Genomic DNA, 16,561 nt, shown 5'->3' with positions numbered 1-16,561 from the left:
TAACTATAATGTCGTTCACCACTGCTGCTTAGGCTGCATAGAAAAAGCATTTTGGTTCCGGAAATTCATTCCGATTCTGTGGATGAAGTAGAACGGATAGAATTCCACAGGATGAGGTATTAGTGTGTGAAGAGAGTCCAGATCCAAGAATCCCCGAACATTCACCTCCAGATCTTCACCTGGTTGCAAGATGACCATAAGAAGGTGCAAAATGTGCCTGGGTAATTTCAAACCCAGGTGGCACTGTGGGTTAAGCCACAGAGTCTAGGGCTTGCTGATCAGAAGGTTGGCGGTTCGAATCCCTGCAATGGGGTGAGCTCCCGTTGCTCGGTCCCAGCTCCTGCCCACCTAGCCGTTCGAAAGCACATCAAAGTGCAAGTAGATAAATAGGGACCGCTCCGGCGGGAAGGTAAACGGCGTTTCCGTGCGCTGCTCTGGTTCGCCAGAAGCAGCTTTGTCATGCTGGCCACATGACCCGGAAGCTGTCTGCGGACAAATGCTGGCTCCCTTGGCCTATAGAGCGAGATGAGCGCCGCAACCCCAGAGTCAGACACGACTGGACCTGATGGTCAGGGGCCCCTTTACCTTTAATTTCAAACACTGCCTAGCCTAGGAGGTAATGGAAGCTGCGCTGGTGCCTGCGGGTAGTGTGTTGGCGACCCTTGTGCTAAAGGAGCAGGCAGGAACCATTGGGGAACAGGCGAGCCCGAGTTCCAGACGCAACAGGTGCAATATTCATGCAGTTAGGTACTTGTGCGAATGTAAACCAGGTAAATATAGCAGCAGCTGCTGCTATTTGCATTGCAATTTCCCACCCCATGCAAATAGCTGCAGGAGGGGGGCCACCTAGATTAAGACTGTGGCAGCTCTGAAGGGTGATAGCCCACCGTTCTATGTAGAGTTTTTTAATCTGGATTTGCAGTGTGTGTGTGTGCCACTGCTGCTATTTTCTTAAAAAGGAATACAGCCATTAGCATTTGCATGAGTAACGTCGCTGCTCTGGCTAGGAAGAAAGGGCAGGAACTTGTGGGCTGCAGACTGTACCAGGCTTGGGCTTTTGGTAGACCTGCCATTCTTTTAAGGTCTGAACCTGTCAGGCGTTGGGTGCCCTGGAAGTATTCAGGGGTCCTCCAGTCAATTAATGTATCGGATATGGCAATTCATTTTGCTTTCCAGCAAGGCAATAGATCAGCAGGTTGCTCTTGAGCCAAGTGAAGCTAAAAGAGGGTTATTCATGCAGAAAGCCCAGAGCATCCAATGGCAGTAATACAGACACACTGGCAGAAACAGAAGCCACTGGGGGGCGGGGGCGGGGAAAGCGTAAATAAAACCCTGATTGCTTTGTGTGGGAGGTGAAGAGGGGAGGTCACAGTCTGTGGGTGACACATTCTAAGGACTGTGCTGTGAAACCACTCATATATTTACTAAGGTAAAGGGACCCCTGACCATTAGGTCCAGTCGTGGCCGACTCTGGGGTTGCGGCACTCATCTCGCGTTATTGGCTGAGGGAGCCGGTGTACAGCTTCCGGGTCATGTGGCCAGCATGACAAAGCCGCTTCTGGCGAACCAGAGCAGCACACGGAAACGCCGTTTACCTTCCCGCTGTAACGATCCCTATTTATCTACTTGCACTTCGAAGTGCTTTCGAACTGCTAGGTTGGCAGGAGCTGGGACCGAGCAACGGGAGCTCATCCTGTTGCGGGGATTCAAACCGCCGACCTTCTGATCGGCAAGCCCTAAGCTCTGTGGTTTAACCCACAGCGCCACCTGCGTCCCATATTTACTAAGGTAATGTTGCCTTAACTGGGCAAAAGGCCTGTGAATAAAATAAATGATAAGGCAATTGCGAGGATTATATTTGTAAAAATGCTTTGTAATGTTGTACAGCTGGGAGCTGCGTTCGAATTAAATGCTGCTGAACTGTGAGTTTCACTGAGGGACCTTGGGACAACAGCTCTTCGCTTATCTTTCCTCGCAGGGTTGTTGTGAGGACAGATGGAGGGGCTTCATGAAGGACAGATGGGGCACCTGTGATTAATTCTACAAACTTGCTTTTTCCTTCAAACCTTTTGCCTACCGTTATTTACAGAGAAGACCCCTTTTTCCTGAATGCACAGGAAACTGTCGTCTGCAGAGTCAGGTCTTTAGCCCATGTAGCTCAGTATTGTCCACATGGACCAGTAGTGACACGCTGGGATTTGGGGCAAGGGTGTTTCTGAACCTTACCGAGTGATGCCAGGGATGGAAGGAACTGGGGACCTTTTCTTTAGCATGCAACACATGTGCTCTGCTGCTGAGCTGCAGCCCTTCCCCGAAGCACAGCTTACACCAAAGGAGGAGGAAATGGCGACAGGAAAGTAGTAGTGCAGACAAAACAACTCTGCCAAGGTCAAAATGAGCTCACATCTAGCTGGGTATCTCTCGGGTTTTTCTTGATAACTGTGGTGCCAAAGAACGGAGAACAGCAATGGGGTCCAGTGCTGAAGTCAGATTTACTTCAAATGGCCCTTTAATGTAACTCTTTCCTCCTGTGGTTTCCAGCAACAGAAGCAAACTGCCCACTGTGGGAGAAGAAAAGGCTAACTCTACACAAATTTGGAGTGGAGACGGATGGATGGCGCCTTGTATGCCTCTTTCTGGCAACTCCTGCAACCAAACTGGTGCCAAATGTCTTGCTCTGCTTTCCTTTGGACCGCATCGGCGAGGCGGGGGGGGGGTCTTTTCTGGGCAGCCTGGGACCTCCAGGCACACTGCCCAGGCTTGCGCCCCAGAGAGGTCACTTTGGTGCTGACTTCACCCCAGGAGGTACACTCCATTCTCTCGAGACAGACAAATGCCAACTGGTAGCAAAGTTGGAATATATTTCCATACTATTATCCAAGACAGAAAAATGTCCATCTTACTATTTTTTTAAACAAACAAACCACAAAGTCCCCCCATACTTTCCTTTTAAGGGACTTGATCCAGCCTCAATTGCTTTGGTTGTTGTCCACTTTTGAGATACGCTACGACTCTTGTTGTCCCAGACCATTGGACATGCTGACCCCCCCCCGCCCCGGGGCGGAGGCTGGTTTAGAGTCGGAGTCCAATGACACCTGGAGGGCCACAGGTCACCCACACCTGGTTTAGAAATGTCAAGCTCAGCTCCTCGAATTGAGCCACACCGTTGGTAAGCTGCACAGTCTCGTTTCCGGACGCCGTTGGATGGGTTTCATCATTGCGACCTAGTTGTAGCTTCTGCAAACTGGCTGTACATGGGAGAGTAAGGGCTGAGGGGACCAAGGCTTGGCCTTGAGGGCACCTTGCAAGTTCATGGCTGGGGTGAGATTTGAACTTGGGTGTGTGTGTGTGTGTGTGTGTGTGTGTGTGTGTTCCCATGCTCCTGCAGTTAGCATCTCTGCCGCACCAGCTCTCTCATTAAGTGCAGAAAAGCTGCAGAAGGAGCCCAGGCCCTAGTGGGACTCCTTTCCTAATGCCATATATGTCGGAGATAAGAGCGAACTTACAGAGATCAAAGAGACTGACTAATCAAACCTTGGAGGTATCAAAAAATAAAATGAAACGAAATAATGCTGAGCCTGTCAGCTGCTTCTGCATACTAGGTTTTCTTTCTTTCTTTCTTTCTAGAACAGGTTGCGTTTGCTCACTTTTAAGATCTTGCAATCCTAAAGCTCAATTTCCCTCTCTGTCTCTCCCTTTTATAACAGCCAATAATGTTTATAACAGCCAACAAGTTTCCTCTGTTCCCTTTTACTTATGCATTGGGGACGATGGCAGGGTCCCCATTAACTACTGTCCAGGCACAAGATGCCAAATTTGCGCAGGGGCCATGCTAATCTTCTCTGTATCGTTCCAATTTTAGTATATGTGCTGCCGAAATGCCAAATTCGCAATTGCTCTGTAGAAGTTATGGACCAGCCTCCCTCATGCGCACACATAATATCATCCTTACGCCGTGTTTGTTTTTGCAGTGCTCCTGGTTGCTGTTCCTTAAGCCAGTGGCACAAAGCCTTGTGGCCCTCCAGATATTATTGGACTACAATTCCCATCATGCCTGGCCATTTGACATGCTGGTTGGGGCTGATGGGAATTGGAATCTTAACATTTGGAGGGTCATGAGGTCCCTGCCTGTGCCTTTTAACTGCTTTTCAGTTGGAGGGTGGGTTACAGTGATGTAGTGCGATTGGTGCCTGGGCCTCCTCTCCCTCTGACCCAGTTTCCAAGTACCGTTGGTGAAATCAGGTCAGAAATATCAAATATGCAGTTTGAGCTGGGGGCATCTTTCTGATTGAAAATGGTAGAACTACAAGCTTTCTTGGTGCTGCACCCAGAGAAATCTCCCCGTCTGAAGATAATGAGGTTGCTGGGTCAGTGAAACTATTATCGCCTGCCACTGGTGCGATACTGCACCAGCCATTTGGGATTTGCAAGTTATTAACTGCAGGAGCTACTTGAGATGCCAGCGGAGGGTTGCCACGGTCTGACTCCTCCATGCCAGAGCTCCTGCGCTGTTATCAGTGGCAGGGCAGGTGGAAATTAAACAGGTGAAGCGATGACCATTGCTGTATATCCAGCCTGGCAGAAGACATCACCTGTTTGATTTCCCGCCAAGCTCACCTGTCAAAGAAATAGCAGGGACGTGGCAATCCTAAATCAGCCAGCGATGCCCTGATTTATTATGCATTCTTGAGATTTATTGTTCACCCAAAGGTCCAAGGGTGGGCGGCGAAGTTTCAAAATACAAATAAAGCCACAATAAAATCACGAGACGTAATAAAAAACAGCAGCAAATCAGTGTGGCACAACAGCTGGAGATAACTGATGAGGCAGCGAAGTAAGTACTCTCACTTATTCAGAGCCATCCTCTCATGTGGTGCTTTTATAGGGATGATGGGAGTCCAGTAACATCCAGAGGGCCACCCTATCCCTGGGCTAAAACCAGAGGCTGCTTCATACTGCACCCAACACACAGATGTGTGGAATAGAGCCCTGGTGCCGTTTTATTAAATGAGAAGCTGTTTGAGAGAGGAGAAGGCTGTTTTAAGTGAAGAGAAGCAGCGGGGCAAATGCCTTTGCTTCCTTTGCAAGGAAAAGGCGAGGGCGAGAAATAGCGCACACACACCCCCACCTCACGATGTGTATTTTTGCCAACTGGGCAAGCTTGTGGCTACTACTGGCACAAATACCAGGTTCCCCCGAAAATAAGACACTGTCTTATATTTATTTTTCCTCAAGAAGACACACTATGGTTTATTTTCAGGGGATGCCTTATTTTTATTACGCGTCCAGCCTCGCCTCTTCCTTGGGGCCCTCCAGAACTGTGCCTATCACTATGTCTTATTTTCGGGGTATGGCTTATACAGTGGTACCTCGACATCCGAATGACTCGGCTTCCGAAGGTTTTGACTTCTGAAGTCGGCAAACCCGGACGTCTTTTCGCCGTGCGTGCGTTCTGTGCCTGCGCAAAAGCGCACATGTGCAAAACGGGCGCTTTGACAACCAAAGACTTTGACTTACGAAGAGCGCCGCGGAACGGATCGTCTTCGTAAGTCGAGGTACCACTGTATTGCGCAAATGCTTAGAAATCCTGCTACGGCTTATTTTATGGGTGTGTCTTATTTTTGGGGAAACAGAGTAGCTGTTCAGTTGTGCAGCTGGTAACTGCTTGTGCCTGGATTCAGACAACCAAAGACCCCTCTAACCTGGAGTTGGCCCTAGGGAAGGGATCTAGCTTTCGCCTATCTCCCCCCCTCCCCGTTTTCTATGTGTGGGGATTCCACCACCCCAAAGCATCCAGCCCTTAGCCCCAGTTCACCTCCTCAGTGAGGACTAGCCCCTTGTTGGGGTCAGTCTTGTGACTTGCAGGTGGCCAGAGGCACAGTGCATCTTCAAGCAGATGGACAGCTGCCCAGAAGAAGAAGAGAGTGAAAGTTTTTGTTCTGTTTTTCCCCGTTACCTCCTCTTCCAAAGCTAAACCAATCGTCACTAGTACTTCTCCTTGGAACATGCCATGAGTAAGGCTGGTGGCTGGAAGATGCCGGCAACCCAGGAGACGCTGTGCCAGCTTTTGCCATGTGCTCTCTGCACACGCACAGGAACACACGTGTGCTCCCCAAACCGTTTGGAAACAGGGAAAATTGAAGCTATAAATGCAAGATACAAATACAAAGATTTACCCACATGCACATCACAGTTTTAATTCTATTAATGTTCCAATGGATTTTTTTAAATGCTTTTTTGAAAAAATAGGTTTTAGCTGTTCTTTAGGCAGCGCATAAATATGAAATTTTATTAATTTTAACCATATCGTTCAAATCCTCTCCGTTTTAATCAGGTGTTTTTTTTGGGGGGTAGCCCCACGCGATTACCTCCCGAAATCATCCCGAGATTTAACCGCTTTTAAGAGGAAAACGGATTAGAGAGGCTAATCCCGCCCGCCCGAGCCGAGAAACATAAAGATCACCTGCGGGCGCGTTTCTTTTTTATGTTTTAGGTTGCCGTGCCGAGCGAGCATGCGTAGTAGCGTCGGCCGCCGCCGCCGACCCCTCCACAGCGAGCCGCCCAGCCTAGCCCGGTACATCCGGGTCACTGCGCGGAGTGGGCGGAGGGGCGCGCGCACGCGCGTGACGCACGCCCGGCGGCGGTTGTCGTCTCCTTAGCCGCCGCCTCAGCCTGGTCCCTGCGGGCGCTGCCGCTGCTGCCGCCGCCGCCCCACATCGGTCCCTCCCCTCAGCTTCGGGGGAGGGGGGCAGCGCGGTGAGTACTATCCGTTAAACATGGGAAGGGGGGAGGAAAGGGGGGGGAGACCCTTCCCTCACAATTACCCCCCCGCCGCGCGCGCAACCAACCGCCCCCCCTCTCAGTGTGTGAGGTGCGCTCGCTCCTGATTGGCTCGCTTCTCAGGGAACGCTGCGTCCCGCCCCCTCGGCACATGGGCTGGCCCCACCCACCTCGGCTCCCCCGCCTTCCCTCCCTGCGCCGATCGCGCGCCTCTTCCTCTGTCTCCATGGAAACCGCCTCCTCGCCACTCTCCCTCCTCCTCGCTTTCCACGTGGGTCTGTTTCGGATTTTTTTTCCCGCCTCGTGGCTCCGCTCGTCTTCCTTTTCCTCCCCCCCCTCCAATCCCTGATTTTCTCCTACGCGCTTTTTGCGTTACTACATCCCTTTGGGGGGGGGGATTTCTCAAGCGTACTTGTTCATAGGTCTCTCCTTCTAATGGAGGATACTGGAGTAAGTTAGTAGAACCTCTGCAGAAAAAAGAGAATCTGGAAGACCAGTCTTCTCCTCGATGGCTTTTTAAAAATGATTGTTAACTGGGTTTGTGCCAGAGGATCTGAAAGATAAAGGAGGCAAGTGCATAACTGGAATATAACATTTAATGCTCTTTTAAAATACGTTTTTTGGGGGGTTGTTATCGAGTTGTTTTCATTTTTATTATGTATTTAGTGTTTCTATATTTTATTATGTATTTAGTGTTTCTACTGTGAACCGCCCTGAGACCTGCAGGTATTGGGCAGTATACAAATCTATAATAATACTGTAATGATGATAACAGCCTGCCCATTCCCTAACTTTTGACAGCAGAACCCTTCCTCCTAGTCCTCTTACATTGATTTAGGATAAGTGCATAGATCCCTCCTCCCACCAGTCCCATTTTCCTATGGTCACTATACACTCCCTCCTCCTCTATATCATTTCTCCTCCTCTCCTCATGTTCCTATTTTCCTGTTACTATTAGGATGTAATCCCCTATCAGTTTACTAGCAAATAAGTCCCATTGAATATATTGGAGACTACTTCAAAGTAGACATGCTTTAACTGCATGCTCCCTCCCTCCACGTAGATCTGATCCCATTTGCCCTCTCTGCATTCTCCCCTTTTTCTGATGCAAAACAATTTCTTACCTCCCTCTTCAAGCCCACACATTCCTTTGCATAGATTAAGGCTACAGTATGTACTTTTTCCTCCCAAAATCCCTGTCTCTTGCAGTTGTGTGGCCTGTCTGTATTTCATTTGGTTCCCTTCCTCTGATAACTGTAGGTGGATCTGACTTTCAACCCCTCTCTTCCTTGTACCCTGCCACACCTGTCATGAAGATAAATAAGCCAGAAACCATAAAGCATTTTGCATACTGAAATGTTTTGTTAGAAATCAATGGTCCCAGTACATCTGTCTTCACCCCAGTACTTTAACCCCAGTTTAATGCCAGCAGTTGGCTGTTCAGTGTAGTTAAGAATCTAGGACTCTGAAATGCCTCACCTTGTGCCCTCTATTAATTGCCACATCATTTTATGACTACTAGCTTAGAAGGCTATTAAAGAAGATTAGATAGCTTTACCAGTAGCTATTAGGGGTTGTATAATTCTGTCAGAGGATGAGTGCAAACAGGGAGTGGCTGTTTCCACATCCTCGGGATTGGCAGCTGGCTAGTATTATTGAGAGTGGTAGACTTGGTAGACTTCTTGTCTGATCCAGAAATGATATTCCTATGGTTCTTCATAGGCACTACATGTATAATAAAAGTAATGCACTAATTCTATGTACTGTATTGTAAAGCTGAGCACATAGAAGTATCTAAAAAATGAATGCCAGTAATATTGATTCCCCCCCCCCCCATGTAGTAGTAGTTGTTGTTTAGTCGTGTCCGACTCTTTGTGACTCCATGGACCAGAGCACGCCAGGCACTCCTGTCTTCTACTGCCTCCCTCAGTTTGGTCAAACTCATGTTAGTAGCCCCCATGTAGTACAAGCATCTAATTTTGTATTACCGATTTATATGATGCCTTTAAAATAGAAATTTAAGTTTTCACCTACATCTAGACTTCTGTAATGCTTTCTGGGTCTACCTGCTATCTCTGTTAAGCTTTTCTGTTGTTTTGTCTAGAGAGGCCTTTCTTGAAACTTCCCTTCCACTTAGGATTATGTATCTCCTACCTGTGGCTTCTGAATTCATTCTCTTCTTTTGGTGCCTACTTCCCACAAACAGAATTGAGTAAATGCATTGCTTTCTTTCTATATGAACCACTGTACTTCAGTTTTCTAATTACTTTTTGCTCTTTTCGCGTTCAACCTCTTGTGGCCATTCTGAAGAAATCTTGCACAAAAAAGAATAAATATATGGATAACTGTCTTGATAACAGAAAAGTCCAGATTTCCTTTTACCCACACTGAAGAGCTAATATGAATTCATTGCTTCTGTACTGTTTTGAAAGAAGCTAATAAGATATGTGGAGTCACAGGACAGAGAGGATCTGAAAGTCATGCAACTCAGCCTCCTGCCCTTGAAAGGGTTTCCCATATCTTAGTCCCATGACAGATTACCAGTAACTTTCATCATTTTAAGACTGCTAGGAGTCCAAGCTTTGCAAGGAAGGGTGAGTTCCAAGTGTCAAAATAGATGGCCCGAAAGAGGTAGAATCCCCCCCAATATCTATTCTGTTATACAAAGGTAATGTTTATTCAGCCAAGGCAGTCAGACAAATGGCTCTTTTCAAACCTGATTCCTTCTTCTTAACTTCATGTGATTGTTACATGAAGCTGGTGAGACCTGGGCAGAGGCCTTCTTCAATTGCAAAACCCTGCATATGGTTTCAACCTATTATCTGATTGGTTTTAATTGTGGTGTATTCTTTCTTACCAATTTTTAATTTTCTTAGGAGTTGTGAATAGGTGGCATACAGAGACTAAGTTGCTGTTAGCACAAAAACACAACTTTGTAACAGTAAGCTTTCCTAGGAGTGGTTTTCATACCGGTATGTCTTGACTAGTGCAACAGCTCTACAGACCACCTGATAAGACAGTCCATAGTGCTTTGGGGGAAGTATTTAATTCTCCTGTTCCTTTTTGATGTGTACTAGAGGTGGCTGCTTATTTTGTGTTCTGTATCTGATCTCTGTCCAGAGAGGATAAAGTGAGGCAAGGGGTGGTGACCTGGTAGGAGGGAGACTTTGCAGAATACTGGTAGTTATTTGAAGGTAGAAAAGCCAGTGTGTTGCCAGATGCAGGAGGAGAACATAACACAAAGGCAGGTGTGAGATAGGACACAGTATGGGGCCTAATTGGTTGGCAAGGTGGAGAAAGTGAATTAGGCAGAGGTGAAGATTTGGAGATTTAGGAGTTTGAAGTTTTACAAGAAGACCAATGAAGAACTAGCATGGGTATTAAAAGAGGGACCCATTACTAGTTAAAATGAACTCTTCTGCAGTGCTTTCAGCTTACATTGATATGTTAAGTTGCTATGTCACAAAGTTGTGTTGGTGTCATGAAGTCAGTGAATCAAAATGGCTATTTACAAGTCTTCTCTACACAAAAATAATCTTTTTAAGCACAAAAATCATGAGTTGTCCACTTCTGTTCAAAGACATTTAATAGAGGGTTTCTAAAAACCTAGCTTTAATATTTTAATTCTATATGCCAACTCCTGGTGCCATGCTGTTCTCCTCTCTGACTGTCCCACCCTCCCTTTGGTCTTGTCCTCTTTGTATTGGTTTGGACCACTCAACAACCTTTCCTAGGAATCTCCATAGCCTACATTTTTTCTAACTCCTGCCTTTTCCTTTCCTAGACTTAGTCTGTCTTTTTTGTCTCCTGACTGCCTATGTTATTAAGGTTTATTATCTGAGCACCTAAGCAGGATTCACAGCAGCTGATCCAGTAGCAACCCAGAAGCTCTTCTGACTGCCCAACCACAGCTAATCAGTCCCCCTATGCTTCATCATAATGAATGCCACATTAAGTTGTTAGTACTGTACATTATTATATATTTTTATATTCTGGACACTTTGTTTTTTCACATTGGGATTCTCCTTGTGAGACCTGGGAACAGATCCCTGCTGAATCATTAACTCAGAATTGATTTGCCAGCAAATAATTCAATTTTGCCCTCATTTTCCTTCCATTGCTGAAATGGGGATATGATTAGGGAGGAGCAAAAATTGTGAAGAATGTAAGAGGGATGGTGAAAACGTAAATGATGATAACTAGTAAGCAGCAGAACCTGAGTAAGCTGTTCATTTTATTTTATCACATATTTATGTTGCTTGCTGCTCAGGAGACCACAGTCATATTGGAGCTAATTCAGATGGCTTTTATACCTCACTCTTAAGGCCAATTCAGTCTCCAGGAGCTTTTTTGCAGTAGCCCTTGGTCTTTAAATGGATCACTGCTTGCAAATTGCACTGGGGATGTGGACGATCTGTTCAGCCCTAAAAATGTATGGATGTTCTCAGCAGTTTAACTCTATTGCAAGACAAGATGACATGTAATTGCATATTCTATTAAAGATGCAAAGGAACCTGACTCCACTGCCGCTCAGGAACTGTTCTCCTTAGCTTGAAGTGTTAGTTAACTTAATTCCTCAAGCACAGTGTGCTATTTCTGCTGCAAGCTGCTTAAATTTCTGCACCAGGGCCTTTAAAAATATTTGTCAGTGTTACAGCACTGTGTTGTCTATGCCTGCAGAGAGTAAAATGAGCTGATTGCACCAATTGAGTATAATTTTACCTGTTCTGCAAATGTCAATTCACCTGGTTATCTATGGCATGTAAGAATCTCCTCCATCTCTTAGCACAGAGATGGGAGGAAGACAAAGTCCCTACCAGAGAAGAATGGCAGACCAAGCTGATGGTGAAAATGACCGGGAAAATCAGAAACCGGGAGGACCAAAATTTTAATAAAGAATGGGGGAAATTTATAGTTTATCTAGGATACAACTGTAAGCAGCTAAACTCTATAGCAGGATTTTAAAAACACTTGTAATGTAACAAGAATGATGGATATAGTGGAGTATTTAAAAAAAACGGAGTGACTGAAAATATGCAGAGGAAAAGGGTTAGTAACGGAACCTGTGGAGGGAAGTCCAAAGATTCAGGGGAATCTTTGTGTATTTCTCTTTATTTCTGGTTATGAATGTAAATTTTAATTTGTAAAATCAAATAAATAAATTATATATAAAAAAGACATAATGGCAGCTGGGAAAAAAATCTCCAGTGACCAAAGCTGTCTGTCTATGCTAGGTGTTCGGATTCTTCTGTCTAGTAGTCCAAATTCCCAGTCACAAGTGACAGCCCAATGATGATTGCCTACCCTACTGACATGATTTGCTGGAAATGTGGCTTGCCCTGTGTATAATAATAATAATAATAATAATAATAATAATAATAATTTATTTGTACCCTGCCCATCTGATTGGGTTGCATCTATGTGCAATAAAGCTTTTTGCTAAGACATGATGTTGCTGGTTCCGGAAGAAATAATTTGGTTGTCTCTTGTATAGCACCATGGCCCTTCTGTAGCCCAAGTATTTGGAAGTGAGTTCTACCCAAACAAGTGAGACATACAGTGGTACCTCGGGTTACAAACGCTTCAGGTTACAGACTCCGCTAACCCAGAAATAGTACCTTGGGTTAAGAACTTTGCTTCAGGATGAGAACAGAAATTGTGTTCCAGTGGTGCGGCGGCAGCAGGAGCCCCCATTAGCTAAAGTGGTACCTCAGGTTAAGAACGGACCTCCGGAATGAATTAAGTTCTTAACCAGAGGTACCACTGTATTCCCAATGTAAACATAATAAGCTTCAGGACGGAAGTCCATATTGAACTTTCATTTATTAACTGCCCTGATTTGAGCTGTTGATTATTTGGTTTGTAGGGCCATCTTGCAGCAAACCCCCCTTCAGTCTCCAAATTGTAATCTGTTAGGTAAACAGCAGGTTAATCAGAATCCACAATAAATTAAAGGCAAAACCCATTGATGATTAAGGGATTTTATTCATCTGATTCTCCAGTGTGGATAGACCAGTCCTGAATAATTACCACCGTCAACAGTGAAAACATATCCACATAACGTTGTTGGTGTTCACTTATTTTGGTTTTACTGGCTGCACAAAGGGGATTTGAAAGTGAAATTACTTTTACTTCCTTCATTTAAGTCACAGTTCTGCCTCGCTTGCTTGCTCCGGATACAGTGATACAGAGTAAAACATTTTAGTGTCCCACTAGTGTTCCACTTCACAAATGAGGAAACACTTGCTCCTCACAAACACACTTCAGGATATCAGCAGAAAGTTTCTGATTTCCTTTCCTGCCCCTGCTCAGTCATCTCCTGATGTAATGTACTTCTGTGTCTTTTTTTAAAAAAAGTTGCTGATACCATCATGTTTGTGCCTGTCTGTTTTTCTAGATTTCACACCCCCCCTTTCTGCATATAAAGCATCAGGGCCGTGGGGGGTGCTGTGGTCTAAACCACTGAGCCTCTTAGGCTTGCTGATCAGAAGGTTGGCAGTTTGAATCCGCAGTACGGGGTGAGCTCCCATTGCTTTGTCCCAGCTCCTGCCAGCCTAGCATACTAGCATGAGTAGATATATAGGTACTGCTGCAGTGGGAAGGTAAATGGCATTTCCGTGAGCTCTGGCACTCGTCATGGTGTCCCGTTGCGCCAGAATCAGTTTAGTCATGCTGGCCACATGACCTGGAAAGCTGTTTGCGGACAAACTCTGGCTCCCTTGGCCTGAAAAGTGAGATGAGCGCTGCACCTTTGACTGGACTTAACCATCCAGGGGTCCTTTGCCTTTACCTTTTATATAAAGTAGCATGGACAAGTTAAGCTTTACGTTTACATCTTAACAGATTTTTATTTTTGCATAGTGCAATCCTTATGAAGCCAAAAATGAATGACTAAGCAGTCTGCAGGCAGGCAGAAATCTTTAGAAAGTGATGACTATCAGAAACATCAGAGTCTTGTGGTGCCTTAAAAGATTTGGAAATCTGTTGTAATAAAAGGTTTCTGGGGCTCAAGCCCCTTTAATCAGATGCATTGAAATTGTTTGCCAAGTTGTCCTCAAGTGTAAATTAAGGTGATAATTTTCACTAGTATGGCAACATTGCATTGTTGTATGCATTCTAGTTGTTTTTATGATTTCTAATATTATGCTTATTTTTTATTTTTTTTACAACAAGTGGACTTTCGGTAAAGTTCCTTTTTTCCTTCATTAATTGCGTTGTCCTAGCAGCTGAATGGAATAACTTCACGATCTAACAACAGTCTTTACTCATGTCATTTTATAAATAGCCTTCAAAACATTTAAAAAAATTATTTCAACAAAGGCTCTTCCACCTTAGGCGTGTAAAATTGGCCCCATGGGATCAAAACATTTCCAGCAATTATAAAATGAGCCATGAAGATTTTATTTCTCCTTATCAACCATGAAATACCACAGGATGTTCTCTTGTAGTCAAAGTCTGTTTAAATATGCTGTGGCCTGCACTGTGAAAGCACAGTCCAACTTCCCTTTTGTTCTTCTTGTGTATGTGGCAGAAGGTGCATCACAGCTCCTCATCCCAGCCTGGTTCCTATCAGTGTGAGAGCGGCTCTTTCCAGAGTGCCAGCCATCTGAAACAACCTACCTGCCTTGCATGTCTGTGCTTCATCAACATGGTTAGTGTTGAAATATTTGAATTTATGCGGAGTGGCTCATATTTAAACAGAAACAAACCTAGTACATTGTAGCATTCTCTGAATCAGTTTCTGATGGCTGCTTGGCTTGGCCATGAATACTTAATTTGACTCCCTAGCCCAGGCATGTCCAAAGTCTGTTTCAGGGGCCTAATCCGGCCGGATTAAATTGACCGAAGTTCAACAACTTCAATTCTAAAATAATTTCAACAACTTTGGGGTAAAATCATAAAAAAAGCTCAACAACTTCAATTCTAAAAAAAAGGTCAACAACTTTGGTTGGCCGTCACAGCCCTTCACTTCATCAAATCTGGCCCTCTTTGAAAAAAGTTTGGACACCACTGCCTAGCCTAGCCTAACAAAACAAAACAAAAAACCTAGGTTGTAAAATGAACTTCAGTTGCTCTGGCAATGAGTAACGTGGCCAGAATACTGAGGTAGAAAGTTGCAGATACAAATCTGGTGAGTTTCATGCACAGCTGTCAAGTTTTCCGTTTTCTCACAAGGAAGCCTATTCAGCATAAGGGAATTTCCCTTTTAAAAAGGGAGAACTTGACAGTTCTCCCTATGGTTTCATGGGATGAATTAGGTTGTCTTAGACAATCATCCTTCTGCTCCCAGTCAACAGTTTGGGATAATAATGCTCACCCAGCTTAAGGGTTGGAGTGGGTTTCTAAAGTCATTATGTGTGGGAAATGTACTTTCTAAAAGCACTATATAAATTGTAGCTATAAGAGTTGTAGGTAACAGGTGACACTGCACTTTTATTCTGATGCCTAGGAATTGGAATTTTCCAGTCCTGTTGTTTATGTCTGTGAGCTTTTGTCTGAAGCCTCAGCGCTGAGCTGGTTATGGCATAGCAGATCATCATTCAGGTCAGACATAAGGGCATAGTTGTGTGCTGAGTGAAGAGATGCTCAGCGTGTTGCTTCTGTTTGAGAAGTACAGTTTGCTTGCTGCTAGCAAGAGCAGATAATTTTAAAGAAAGGGTGGACTTGAGTCTCATGGAAAAGTGCTGTGAGCTAGAAGGCAACAAACCCTCCACATTTCTCTGTATCTCTCTCTCTCTCTCTGTCTTAATGTGGATAACAGTTACAGTAAAAAGGTTCTAATTACAGGTAGGTATCTGTGTTGGGTCTGCCGTAGTCGAAAGAAAATAAAAAAAAATCCTTCCAGTAGCACCTTAGAGACCAACTAAGTTTTTCATTGGTATGAGCTTTTGTGTGCATGCACATGACATGAAAGCTCATACCAATGACAAACTTAGTTGGTCTCTAAGGTGCTACTGGAAGGAATTTTTAAAATTACGGTAGTAAAAAGGTTGGCTACCAAACTGCTACCGTAGACCATGCCTTGTCAGCTGCATCTTGCAGCCAGCTGGAGTCACTCAGAGGCAAAGTTTAGAATGCCTTGTCTCAATCTTTAAAACGGCACTGAGTCTTTCAAACAAACCACTGCCCTCTTGATTTTTAATCTTAAAAATGCTAGTAAAATTCTGGCGAAAGCAATGCTACTTTCCTTGGTTCTACCTGCATCCATCTCACTTGGTTGTGTTCATCAAGTGAGTCCAATGATTTATTGGGGGCGGGGGGCGGGCGGGCGAAACAACCTTCAGTACATGTGATGTATTACCATCATCATGAGCCTGGTCCAGAAACCTGGTTCAGTGTACTTACGGAATTTCTGGAGAACAAGTAATTTAGGAATATGCAAATTGCTTTGCTTGGTCATACCTAATCTAGTCAGGGCCAACTAGAAACCTCTGAGAGCTCAGAAGCAGAACATAAAGTAGAGGGACCTTTCCCCTGTTGTCTGTCCCCTACTACCTGGTATTCAGCAGAATACTGCCCAAGTATATGGAAGCTCCATATATCTATCATGGCAAATAATTATTGATGGTAATTTGTCCATAAGTTTGTCTGATGCTTTAAAAAAAGGTCATCCAAAGCTAAACGACAACCCTTCTTTGTTCCAAGGTTCAGTCCCTGGCATATGCAGGCAGGACTGGAAAAGATGCCAACCTGAAACCCTGGAGAGATATTGTCAGTCAGTGGCTGGTTTTCACATAATACTAAGCCTTGGTTTGTTTAGTCTAACTATGATATATTTGAA

At 44.8% G+C, this 16,561-nt stretch overlaps 1 protein-coding gene, 1 long non-coding RNA gene and 1 pseudogene across 11 annotated transcripts in view; 1 reads left to right on the top strand and 2 right to left on the bottom strand.

The window, feature by feature from the left end:
* The window catches only part of CYRIB (CYFIP related Rac1 interactor B), a 70,109-nt gene that overhangs the window by 12,203 nt on the left and 41,345 nt on the right, over positions 1-16,561 (top strand). For 2 of the 10 annotated variants that reach the window (XM_088675890.1, XM_088675892.1), the window contains exons 1-2: positions 6,631-6,756; positions 14,312-14,431. The exons of 2 other annotated variants lie outside the window; for them this stretch is intronic. The gene's annotated coding sequence lies outside the window, so the exon portion shown is untranslated. Of the gene's footprint in view, positions 1-6,630; positions 6,757-7,202; positions 7,350-14,311; positions 14,432-16,561 lie in introns of those variants that run through there. 6 more of the 10 variants (XM_035125241.3, XM_088675893.1, XM_035125242.3 and 3 more) reach the window with 4 other exon arrangements.
* On the bottom strand, positions 3,785-3,882 carry LOC148684907 (U6 spliceosomal RNA; annotated as a pseudogene).
* On the bottom strand, positions 4,673-6,545 carry LOC148684906 (uncharacterized). Its single transcript, XR_015951594.1, has 3 exons — positions 6,464-6,545; positions 5,957-6,143; positions 4,673-5,015 (listed from the first exon to the last, which is right to left on the bottom strand). It is a non-coding gene; the product is annotated as an uncharacterized LOC148684906 (long non-coding RNA).

This window comes from Zootoca vivipara, chromosome 8 (genome assembly GCF_965207765.1).
Source record: "Zootoca vivipara chromosome 8, rZooViv2.hap1.1, whole genome shotgun sequence".
Classification (NCBI taxonomy): domain Eukaryota; kingdom Metazoa; phylum Chordata; class Lepidosauria; order Squamata; family Lacertidae; genus Zootoca; species Zootoca vivipara.
Note: the sequence above shows the minus strand (reverse complement) of the source record. Positions and strands in the feature narration are given on the sequence as shown.